Source organism: Quercus robur, chromosome 5 (genome assembly GCF_932294415.1).
Source record: "Quercus robur chromosome 5, dhQueRobu3.1, whole genome shotgun sequence".
Lineage (NCBI taxonomy): Eukaryota > Viridiplantae > Streptophyta > Magnoliopsida > Fagales > Fagaceae > Quercus > Quercus robur.
Window position 1 is genome coordinate 69,654,218 of NC_065538.1, and position 12,104 is coordinate 69,666,321.

Sequence of the window (12,104 nt, forward strand, 5' to 3'; positions counted from 1 at the left end):
CAAGATGTCAAATACTTGGCAGGAGCTTTCCAATCTGTAAAGTTCTCTCAAATACGCCGTCAAGGGAATAATGTTGCTCATGCATTGGCACGAAGGGCTATTAAGGAACCAAATTTAATGGTCTGGATGGAAGATGTACCACCAGACATTTACCATTTTGTACTGGCTGATTCAACCAATAATGATTAATAATATTAATAAGTTTCTTCCTCAAAAAAAAAAAAAAAAAAAAACCAAATGTTTAAATCTACGTATAAAATTACTCTTCTAACAAAGGCCTGAGCTGGAGAATATGCCCTTCCTCTTGATCTGAATATACCACTGAAAAAAACTCAGCTTGCAATTATATGAGTCTTGATTTATTCAGCAAAAAAATTATGAGTCCTGATGTTGAATGAGAATTGTGAGACACTATCCGAATGGTGCCAGGGGGATGAGAATTGTCAAGTCTCAGTATTTTTTGTTACTATGGGTCCTTTGACGATACCTACTGAAAAAACTGTAATTACTAATGAATGTGACAAAGTTAAGCCATTTTATTACACGTACTATACTTGTCATTTGTCATTGTCGGTCACCCTTGTAACCTATTTCGTTGGTATTTCTTAACGTTTTCAATAAGATATTTAGGGTTCCAATTGTTATTCTCTCAACTATCAAATATTTTTAATAAGAAAAAAAAGTAAAATAGACCTTCTAAATTTTTTTGAATAACTATATATATATATATATATATATATATATATATAAGTAACTCGTGCAATATACAAAAAATTTTAATATATAATTTTTGTTCTTTTTCTTAATTTTATTTTTAAATATGAAATAAGATAATTATGGTAATTATTAATAGACATTTATATGGATTCATGATTGTATTTGTATATAGAATTCTATGGTTTAGCATTATTATGACTGTATTTGTATATCTATATATATAATAATAAATGAAGCTGAGAGAAACTCATATTACAATTCTAAATTAGAGTTCTAATTTTGCGCCATATGTTCTAAATTATTTATTCTTAAAGAATTTTATTTCTTAATTTTAGAATTAGTATGGGATTACATCATAAATATCTATCTAAGTGTGAGTTATTAATATTTCGCTTACCTTTTTCTCAAAAAAAAAAGTACAAAAACCAAAAAGTCTAAAATAAATGAATCGTAAAAAAAAAAAAAAAAAAAAAAAAAAAAAAAAAAAAAAGTGCTTCACAATAATTAAAAAAAAAAAAAACATTGACAATTTACATTTTATACCTAATAATATTCTTACAAAATTTTTTAAAGAGTTAACAAAATATAAAAATGACTATCAATAGTATTTAAATTATATATATATGAATTATATTATGCATTTTATTGTATATCTTTTAAGTGTATCCTTCTATATGCATGGAGTTACAAGTTAATTTTACTAGTCTATATATATATATATATATATATATATAAAACCGAAGCCTTTGCTGGCACCACAATTTTCCACGTCAGCACAATATTTAAAAAATAAAAAATAAATAAAAATTATAACTCCTCAAAACCCTAGCAACCTTACCCCTCTCTCAAGTTAAGTTAAGAAATATAAAGCCACGGTTTCTGCAAACTCTCTCTTTCTCCAGACGTAGGAAGCCCTAAAGCATTCAAGATCTACAAAACCCTAGCAACCTTACCCCTCTCTCAAGTTAAGAAATATAAAATCACGGTTTCTGCAAACTCTCTCTCTCTCCAGTCTACAACGCACGGTATAAATTTTAGCTTATAAAGTTCAGCTTTTGTAAGGTTAGTTTTGTTTATATATTAATTAATACATAGTACTTTGTTCACCATTGAATACTCATATAATCAATTTCCAATTCAGTGTTCAAGAATTAAACCAAAATTCTAATTGCGCTATCATAAAATATTATTATTAGTATAAATTTTATGGAGTTGCAGTGTTCAAGAATTAAACCAAAATTCTTTTAAATTATCAATAATATTTTGTCCTCTGAAAATTTTATCTCTTTGATTTTAGTATATTATGTTTCTTAAGCTATAGAGAGATTTTCTTTGGTTTTCGCAAACTCTCTCTCTCTCCAGATGTAGGAAGCCCTAAACGCACGATATAGCATTCAAGATCTACAACTCACGGTATAGATTTTAGCTTATAAAGTTCAGCTTTTGTAAGGTTAGTTTGTTTATATATTTAGTCCTTACGTTTAGGTTTAGGTTTAGGTTTTAAGAGATTTATATATTACTACTATGTGGCTGAATTTCCCGTGACATCAATTTTATATTTTTAACCAAATATATCAGGAAAGCAAGAGAAGGCGCATAAATATTTAGTCCTTACATTTAGGTTTAGGTTTAGGTTTTAAGAGATTTATATATTACTACTATGTGGCTGAATTTCCCGTGACATCAGTTTTATGTTTTTTTTTTTTTTTTTTTTAAATTTGTTTTATGTAAGGTTAGTTTGTTTACATCAGTTCTTTATCTCAAAGATAAGGCTTTTATTTCTACCGCAAGAACTATTTAGGTATGTATCCCTTGCAAGCACACATGAACTTAAATTGTCTTTTAATATATGCATGCTTTATTATTTTCTAATAATTTTCCCATGCATCGCACGGGTTAGCGACTAGTTTTAAAGAAAAAATGATTTACCAATACTCTAATGGAGAGTTTAAATATAGAGTAAAATTTAAAAATAATTGAAATCTATATAGTAGAATAATGACATTTTTTTAGAAAGAAAAAATAAATTGAAATAAAAATGTACCAGGAGACAGGTAGCATAGTGCAACAAGAAAAAACACACCGTGTTGTTTAAATACTCGCAAATTATTAATCTATGACATGTTTATTTGTGAGGTCTTGAAAGCTCATGCGGCAGAATATTCTATGATCAGACAAAAGTCAAATGTCTTAAATTAAATATATATTACTAGTAGCAATATGAGCAATGTACAAAAAAATCAATAAAATATCATTTTTATCTAAAAGAAACTATTTTTTCTCTCTTTTATTTTGTAAAATATGATTTTTTTTTTTTTTTTTTTTTTTGGGTGGGCGCGTGAAATTTGCAGCCCTTCAACCTGAGTGTTCAAATATGAAATATAATAATTGTGATAGTTATTACAATTAATAGACATTTTATTGTGTTTTATATGAAATGTTAAATATGAAGTTCATAATTGTGATATTAATTAATAGTTAATAGATATTTATTATGATTGTGTTTTTATATGAAACTATTAAATAAATAATTGTGGTAGTTATTAATGGGTATTTATTAAGTTATAAAAAATTAATAAGTATTTATTATTTTATTTTTAGATGGAAGTATAATGCTTGGGACACAACAATTTCATAACATTCCTAAATTAGCATGTCAACTCACACATGGGTTCACCAACCACCAAAATCCCCAATTTAACTTCTTTTTTTTTTTTTTTTTTAAATGATGTGGTATGTTAATTTGAGAGTGTTGTGAAATTGTTGTGGCCTTTTGTTGTGTCCATAGCCTTACTCATATAATTATGGTTATTAACTTATTAATGATAGATATTTAGTTATTATGTTTGTGTTTTTATATGAAATTATCTATTCAATTCTTCTAAAAAAAATTATCTATTCTATCATTTAAAGAAAAGATTATGTGTCAAGATTTTAATTGAGTGTTTAAATATAGAATAAAATATAAATTCCATTAAAAATATATATTAAAATATTAATGTGTAAAATTGTGAAGACTCAAAAATTTAAGTGGAAAATATTATGAAGCCAACCAAAAGTAAAACATCTTCAATTTTATATACAGTATAGATTATAAATAAAAGTGTTAGGTTTAATTGTTCAAGTTATAGTTTATGTACTTTGCAAAAAAAAAAAAAAAAAAAAAAAAAAAAAAAAAAAAAAAAAAAGAAGAAGTTAAGTTTGTGTTACTTATTATTGGATTACAAGTTCAATAAAGTATAATATAATCATTTGATAATTACAATGAGGAGGGAAGATTTGAATCCTGAAATAATAGCGATGTCAACCACTTGAATTACAATACTCTCAATTAAGGGTTTGACTTACCTCCAGTATTTTTTTAACTAAACATGTCCTTTTATTTTAAATATACAATGGCAAGTTGGTAGTGAGTTTTAATCTCCACTTTTTATTTAGTTAGTGAGTGATGTGACAATCTCTCATTAAAATAAAAGGAGATTCATTTTTAAAAAGTATTAGAGATAAGCCAAACCTTCAACTAATACACATCACACAATAATTTTTTATTGAAGGAATATTTTTAGAATCTTAATATTAGAATACACGTAGTTATAGTTATATATTGATGTTAAATATGTAACTCAATTATGTTTTTTTCACAAAAAATACTTTTTTTTTTTGGGAGAATGTTTTCAAAAAATACTTGGTGGTATAGACAAAATTTGAACCAAATCTAGCTAAAACATATATAAATTACATTTCATGTTAGTCAAGTTTGTTTGGCTAGAATTCTAATACATAGAAATATGTAGACATTCACAACTCACAATCTAATAGTTTTTTAGGGTCATAATTAAATTTATTCTTATCATTTGTTTAATTTGTTAATAATATCTCACTACAAAAAAATCGTCCTATTGCAGTATTTTTTTCCAGCGCTTTTTGAAACCGTTAGTATAGGAAATCCTATTACGGCATTTCAACACTAGAGCTTCATAAATCGCTGCAATAGAAGACCTATAGTGGCGGTTTCTAAAACCACTGGTATAGGAAGCCCTATCGCAGTGTTTTCAAACCACCGCTATAGGCCAGAATTACCAATTTTTTATATAATTATTTTCTTATTTGAAAAGATCCTATCCCGGCGCTTCAAAAGTGTTGTAATAGGTTAACCCTATCCCTCTCGAAAGCATTGGGATAGGATTACTCTATTCCCTTATAAGGGAGACCTATCCTGGCGCTTTTAAAAGCGTTGAAATAGGGTTAACCTATCCCAGCACTGTTAAAAGCACTGAAATAGGGTTACTCCATTCCATTATGGGGTATACCTATCTCGGCACTTTTAAAAACTCTAGAATAGGGTTCACCTATACCAGCGCTATAAAAGCGCTGAGATATGAGTACTCTATTCCCCTTATGGGAGAGACCTATGTCGGTGCTTTTAAAAGCGCTGGAATAGGGTTTCTTCATTCCATTATGGGGGAGACCTATCTTGGTGCTTTTGAAAGCGCTGGAATAGGGTTTACCCCATTCCCCTATAGGGTATACCTATCCCGGTGTTTTGAAAAGCACTGGACTAGGAATTTCTCATAATAAATTACCAATACCCCCTTAAAACTTGAGCAATGAATAAAGTACCCCCTAAAATATCAAAAAATACCAAAATACCCTCGATTACTTGAATAAAACCAAATTACCCCCATAAACCGAAAAAGTGACCAAAATGCCCCCATAAACACAAAAAATGTCCAAAACACCCCCGATACACCCTCAAAACCTAAAAAATGACCAAAATACCCCCTAAAACATTGAAAATGACCAAAGCTTGTGCCTGAAACAAACCAAAATACTCTCGATTAGTTGAATAAGACCAAAACACCCCCATAAATCGAAAAAGTGACCAAAATGCCCCCGTAAACACAAAAAATGTCCAAAACACCACTGATACCTAAAAAAAGATGGATACACCCCTGAAACCTAAAAAATGACTAAAATAACCCCAAAAACCTAAAAATTGACCAAAGTACACCCCAAAACATAAAAAATGACCAAAGCACCCCATGCCTAAAAAAGACCAAAATACCCTCAATTACTTAAATATGACCAAAATACCCTCATAAATCGAAAAAATGAATAAAATGCCCCCATAAACACACAAAAAAAAAATGTCCTAAACACCCCTAATACCTAAAAAAGACCTATACACCCTCGAAACCTAAAAAATGACCGAAATAACCTCAAAAACCAAAAAACTAACTAAAGTACCCCCCAAAACATTGAAAATGAACAAAGTAGCCCCTATGCCTGAAAAATATCAAAATACCCTTGATTACTTGAATTAGACCAAAATACCCCCTTAAAGCGCAGAAAATGACCAAAATGCCCCCATAAACACAGAAAATGTCCAAAACACACCTAATACCTAAAAAAAGACCGATACACCCTTGAAACCTAGAAAATGACCGATATAACACCCAAAACCTAAAAACTGACCAACGTACCCCCAAAACATCAATAATAACCAAAGTACCCCTCGTGCCTAAAAATGACCAAAATACCCTCGATTACTTGAATACGACCAAAATACCCCCATAAATTGAAAAGAAAATGAACAAAATGCCCTCGTAAACACAAAAAATGTCCAAAACACACTCGATACCTAAAAAAGACGGGTACAAACCCGAAACCTTAAAAAATGACCGAAATACCTCCCAAAACCTAAAAAAATGACCAATTACCCTTTAAACATTAAAAATGACTTGAGTATTTTATTAATTTTTTAAGTTTCCAGGGCATTTCGGTCAGGTTTTAGGCTTAGGATGTATGTGTGTAAGAAAATTTAATGCTTAGAGGGTATTTCGTCATTTTTATCTTTTTGGGGTATTTTGGTCATTTTTTTAGGCTTAAAGGGTATTTTTGATCATTTTTAGGTTCAAGGGTACTTAGTGATTTTATTATTATTATTATTTTTTTTTTTTAAGTTTCTAGGGTATTTTGGTCATCATCTTAGGCTAAGGGGGTGTTTTTAGTAATTTTTAGGGTTTGGTGGTTTTTTGGTCTTTTTTTAGGTTTCAATGGTATTTTGGTCTTTTTTTTTAGGCTTCAAATTTATATTAGTTCTTTTTCATGTTTTGGGAGTATTTCAGCCATTTTTTGGTTGGTAGGGGTGTTTCAGTCATTTTTTTAGTTTATCGGGTAAGTTGGTCTGTTTTTAGTCTTAGGGGTATTTTAGTCATTTTCAAGGATTATTAAATTATATTTTATTAATTTCAGTCTTTTTTTAGGTTTCAAGGGTATTTTGGTCTTTTTAATGCTTCAAGGGTATTTTGGTCATTTTTCATGTTGCAGGGGGTATTTTAGTCATTTTTTGGGTGGTAGGGGTGTTTTAGTCATTTATGTGGGTATCTTGCCCCTTTTTTCAGTCTTAGGGTTATTTCAGTCATTTTAATGATTATTAAATTATATTTGTTTAATTTTGGTCCTCAAGTTTCATCTTATATTTTTATTAATTATTAAATTATATTTTATTACTTTTAGTGTAGGAAAAAAAATCCCTAAAGGCCTATTATGGCCGTTTTTACACCTATTATGGTGGTTTTAAAACCGCTACTATAGGTTTGAAGTAAAAAACCGGTTTTAAAATTTTGAAAATTCCATGACTTATTGTGGCAGTTTAATGTCGATGTAATAAGTGAAAAATTCGCCATAATAGGTTTAAAACTTATTACAGCAGTTTCTACCGCTGCAATAAGTGCCATTTTCATCACAATAAGTACCTCGTACCACTTCAAAATTTTCAAACTTCTCACGTATTTTTTTCAGCTTCCCACCACTTTGGCCTCTCATTTTTGGTCTCCCACTTCTTTACTTCAGATGTTTTCCTCTCACCCACATTTTCTCCCCCTCTTCCTCTCCCTCTCCCTCTCTCTCTCTCTCTCATGGATCTTCTCTAACCCACTTCCCCTCCTCCTCTCTTCTTCTTTACTCAAAATCCACCATTTCATTCCCAAAATTTCAAACAAAAAAAATACTACCCAAAATCACAAACCCTACCCAAAGTAAGGTAAGTCTCTCTAGCTCTTATTTCTATTTTGTAGCAATTTTTGTATATATATTTGTTGTTAAATTTCTAGTCTTTTAGTTTTAATTTTGGTTTGTATAAGAGCTAAGAGGGTAATAAACATTAAATCAACAAACTTAATGATATGTGATTGTGATGGAGTCAACATTTTTTTTTCCATTGTGCCATATGTCATCAATTTCTTATACTCAATTTATAATTGGATGGTGCATTGATGATGCCTTCGTTCATCAATTTTGTTTTCTATAGCAAGAGAATGAAGGTGCTAACACGTGCAATTGGATTAGCCTTTTATAATTCCAGAGCAAAGGAAACTTCTTAATCTGTTATATTAGAGATAGTATGCCATTTAAAAAAAAAAAAAAAAAATCTGAATAGTATATAGTTGGATTACTCAATTCATAGTTCGACATTATTTTTGGCCCAAGTGGCATTGGTTCCAACATGATTGGTGTTTAATTTCATTATCTGATTTCATGGTTTTTGTGGGTCTTTTATGGCATTCTCAATGATTCTATAGATATACTTTTGATAAGCAACTTGTAATGAGATTTATAATTCATCTGAACTCTGAAGTTGTACATGTCATTTTTTTACCTTGTAAAAATTATTGCACTTATGTTTATAAATGTATATACTTACTTTAATAGTGCGGCTTGAGTAGGAAAAACAGATACTGCTTGTGAAGTTTGGATGGTTATATTCTGTTTGAGGTGAAAATTGAACATTGTTATGGGGTGGCATCACACCAACTAGTTTAGTTACATGTCAACCTGGTCAAGTTCGTAACTGAAAACTGGATAGGTTGCTCAACTAATAGATCTTTTATGAATAAAGATGTTTGAATGTATAGTTTATTTATATATTATCTATTTATTGTTGCCACCCCCTTTACTTATATGAAAAAAAAGTTTAGTGAAGCTTAATCTTTTCTCTTTCAGATTCCATATATTGAGAGATCTTACACCCAATAGTGATCAAAAGAGAGACACGACATCATTCCTATTAGAGGTACCTTATTAGTGAATAATCTATAACAAATTTGGCTAAACTTTTAGTTGTTATTTTATTAGTGGACACTATAATAAATTTGTTAAAATTAGCTCTCTTTTTTTGTGCTTAATTTGACCGATGGTCAGTGTGCCATTTCAGATTACTCATGTTCAATATTTACAAGAAATGGTACAGAAGTACGAGGGTTCTTACCAGGGATGGAGTTCTGAGCCCACAAAGTTGATGACCTGCATCCTTGTTTCTAAGTGAATTCTCATGTGTAAATATTGAATATAAGTTTTCTACTTTTTAATTTGGAATTGACCTATGCATTTTACAAGTTTAAAGAAGCCTTCTGTAGTGGGGAGGTCATTGAGGATATGACTTAGTATTTAGCATTAACTATTATACTAGGCTGGTATTAGTATAATAGTATAGATTATAGAAGGGTAAAAGAACTCTAGGTTTTTTTTTTTTTTAAATTGTTGTCAACTGAGAAGAATTAATGTAAAAGGCTCTGCAACTATTCTGATTCATTTTGACACTTTTTAGTCATTTTGTTGTTTTTCTTCATCAATAAGCAAAAAAGGGTTTTGTAGGTGATGCAGGTTGGTATACATTTTGTCAGTGACACCCAATCTTATGGTAATTAAGTTGCAAATACATCAGTTGGTATAGATTCAATCCAAGGTAAAACTACTAGTTTTAAAAACTTGAGGTAGGTCAAATTCTTTTAATTGGTTAGTATGTATTTCTGGCTGTGAACATCCTAGTTGGTTTTATTTTGATATTTATACTAGCATTACTAAGTAGCTCATGAACTACTACTTCCTCTCTATCCTCATTCCTTTTCAACTTTCTCATCTTTTACAATCTTTGTTTGCAGATTTTGTTCTCAAATATAAATATTGGTTTGAGTATGGAAAAAAAAAATGTAGTTGTGATTTTATTTGCAATAAAACCAAGTTTGTAGTTTTTTTTGTTTTTTTTATTTGCATTATATATCCACGTTTAAGGAATGATAGAGGATTATTCTTGCTACAGTTTCTATTGAGTGAGTGCAACTCATTTTATGTGGAAGTCTACGTACTGTGAACTTCCAAAGTCAATTTACTCTTTATTTTGGAACTCAACGCAGGGAAAAAATGATATAATTTCTATGGTAGGTTTAAAGTGGGTTTATTCTATACAGTTTTTGTTTCAACCAAAGTTAAATTCTGGTTTTGTTGTTGTTTGTTTGCCCCTTGAAGCTTGGATTGGGGGGGGGGGGGGGGGAATCTAAATTGGGATTAATTCATTGCATAAAAAAGATTAAACCAATTATACGTTATATTGTTCATGGCTGATGTGGGCTCTATAATTTGGTCAACACTTCCTACCCTAATATACTAAGAATGAAAAAACCACCCAAAAAAAAAAAAATTTATGATGATGATTATTATTATTCTCACTACAAACTTTTGTTGTTGAGAAAGTAAATTGATGCATCCTATTCATACCTTTCTTTACTTTATCTTTATGCACTAGTTATCTCAATAGTTTATAATTTAGACTTAGCTTTTGCAGGATTAGTAGCTTGCTATAAGTTTGGGTTCTTCTTTCCGTGAGGTGGGCAGTGAGTTGCTAAGGGGTGAGTAAAATCTGCTTCATAATATCCTACTATATAATTATATGTCAAAATTACTGTTGTGGTGGGTTGTTGATTTGGAGTAAGCGGATGGCTAGCATGGTGATATAAGTTGGTCTATTTTTCATTATTGGGAGTGTTGATTCTTATTTCTTTAAAATGTGTTCTTAGTTGGCAATAGATTGAATTTGTATTTTGTGTTTGTTTTATGTCTTTCATGGAAAATATGATTTGTAAAAGTGGCCAAAAGGCCATTTGGCAATAATTGAGAAGCGGGAGATACATACTTGTGGTTCCGAAAGCTATAACGGTGGACCTCCTTGTAAGAATTAAAATTTATATATTAGTAACATGTCAAAAAATAATCAAACTTAAATTATTTTGCGTTTTAAAGTAGAAGTAAATGTGTTTCAACACCGTCGCTCTATATTTTTGAATGTAATGACATCGTTGTTGGAAAAAAAAATAATGGAAAGCCAATAGACATGACAAATAATAAGTGATTTTTTTTTTTTTTTTTTTTTTTGTGCTGGAAAAATAAGTAAATAATAAGATGTGCATAACTTTTCATTTTAGGGTTAATAATATGGTGCTAGACCCCCAAAAACATTATTTGTGGTTCAATTTGTCAAATCTTATAATTGCATGCTTATGCAAACAAGTTGTTGATCCTTGCGTTCAGCAGTCCTATATTTGTTGATTTCCTCAGGCGTAGATCACCATTCTATCACCAAAATGGCATTAGGGTTTTCCAGGCAAACATGCACCATTTTTGGCATTAGAAAGTCTAATATATTGGATACGAAAGCTAAACTTTTTGACACTTCTGTGGTGGAATTTTCACATTTCTATTAACATAGAATTGTCAAAATTTGTTAATAAAATGAGTCACAAACACACACATCAAAAGCCTGTAAATGTGATGTGTGATAAATTATTAATGAGAAAAACCTTATATCTCACTTTACTCTTGATAGTGTTGTCAAAGATTGTTATATATGTTTTTTGCCTTTACTTTGCATCTTTCCAATACAAGAAACCTTAAATTGGATTCTTAACGCAATGCAATCTAGTAGTCACACTTTTTGGGACTTTTGACTAATGTCATATATAACGCAATATTAAATGTTTTTCTATACTGATTATGCTCTTCAAGTTTCAAAATGATAGGAGATAAAACCATCTCATTAGTAAACTATTCAAAACTATAGTTTTTTCTTTTCTTTTCTTTTAATGTTGTTTTGAATTTATTAAATGCATGGATTCATGAGTTTTATATTATAAATTGATACAAAATTTAACATTTACAATAATTATAAATAGATGTGATTTAATGGTGGTACTGACAAAATACTAATACGTTGATGTGAACTAATCCATTGTGCGTTTATTATATTGTAGGATGGTGATGATGATTTGGCAGCGGATGTCCATTCTCCTAGTGATAACCGTGTATCATCCAATGACAGACATTAGACGACAATGACGTAGACAGTGGGCCTTATTTTGGAGTAACTACCTGGACATTTTGATATTTATAATAAAGTTTCAAACTTTGATCTATATATGTCATAGTTGGAAACTTTATCATAAAATTCTAGACACTTGGGATGTATTATTTTGAGTATAATAATCTAGATATTTGGGATGTAATTATTAATATGGTGTAATTAAATATATTTGGTTTGCTAGTTTAAAGTGATA

General features: G+C 29.8%; 1 long non-coding RNA gene across 1 annotated transcript; it reads left to right on the plus strand.

Moving 5' to 3' along the window:
• Positions 1 to 10,256: 10,256 nt before the first annotated feature.
• Positions 10,257 to 12,104, plus strand: LOC126729165 (uncharacterized). Its single transcript, XR_007656528.1, has 2 exons — positions 10,257 to 10,403; positions 11,802 to 12,104. It is a non-coding gene; the product is annotated as an uncharacterized LOC126729165 (long non-coding RNA).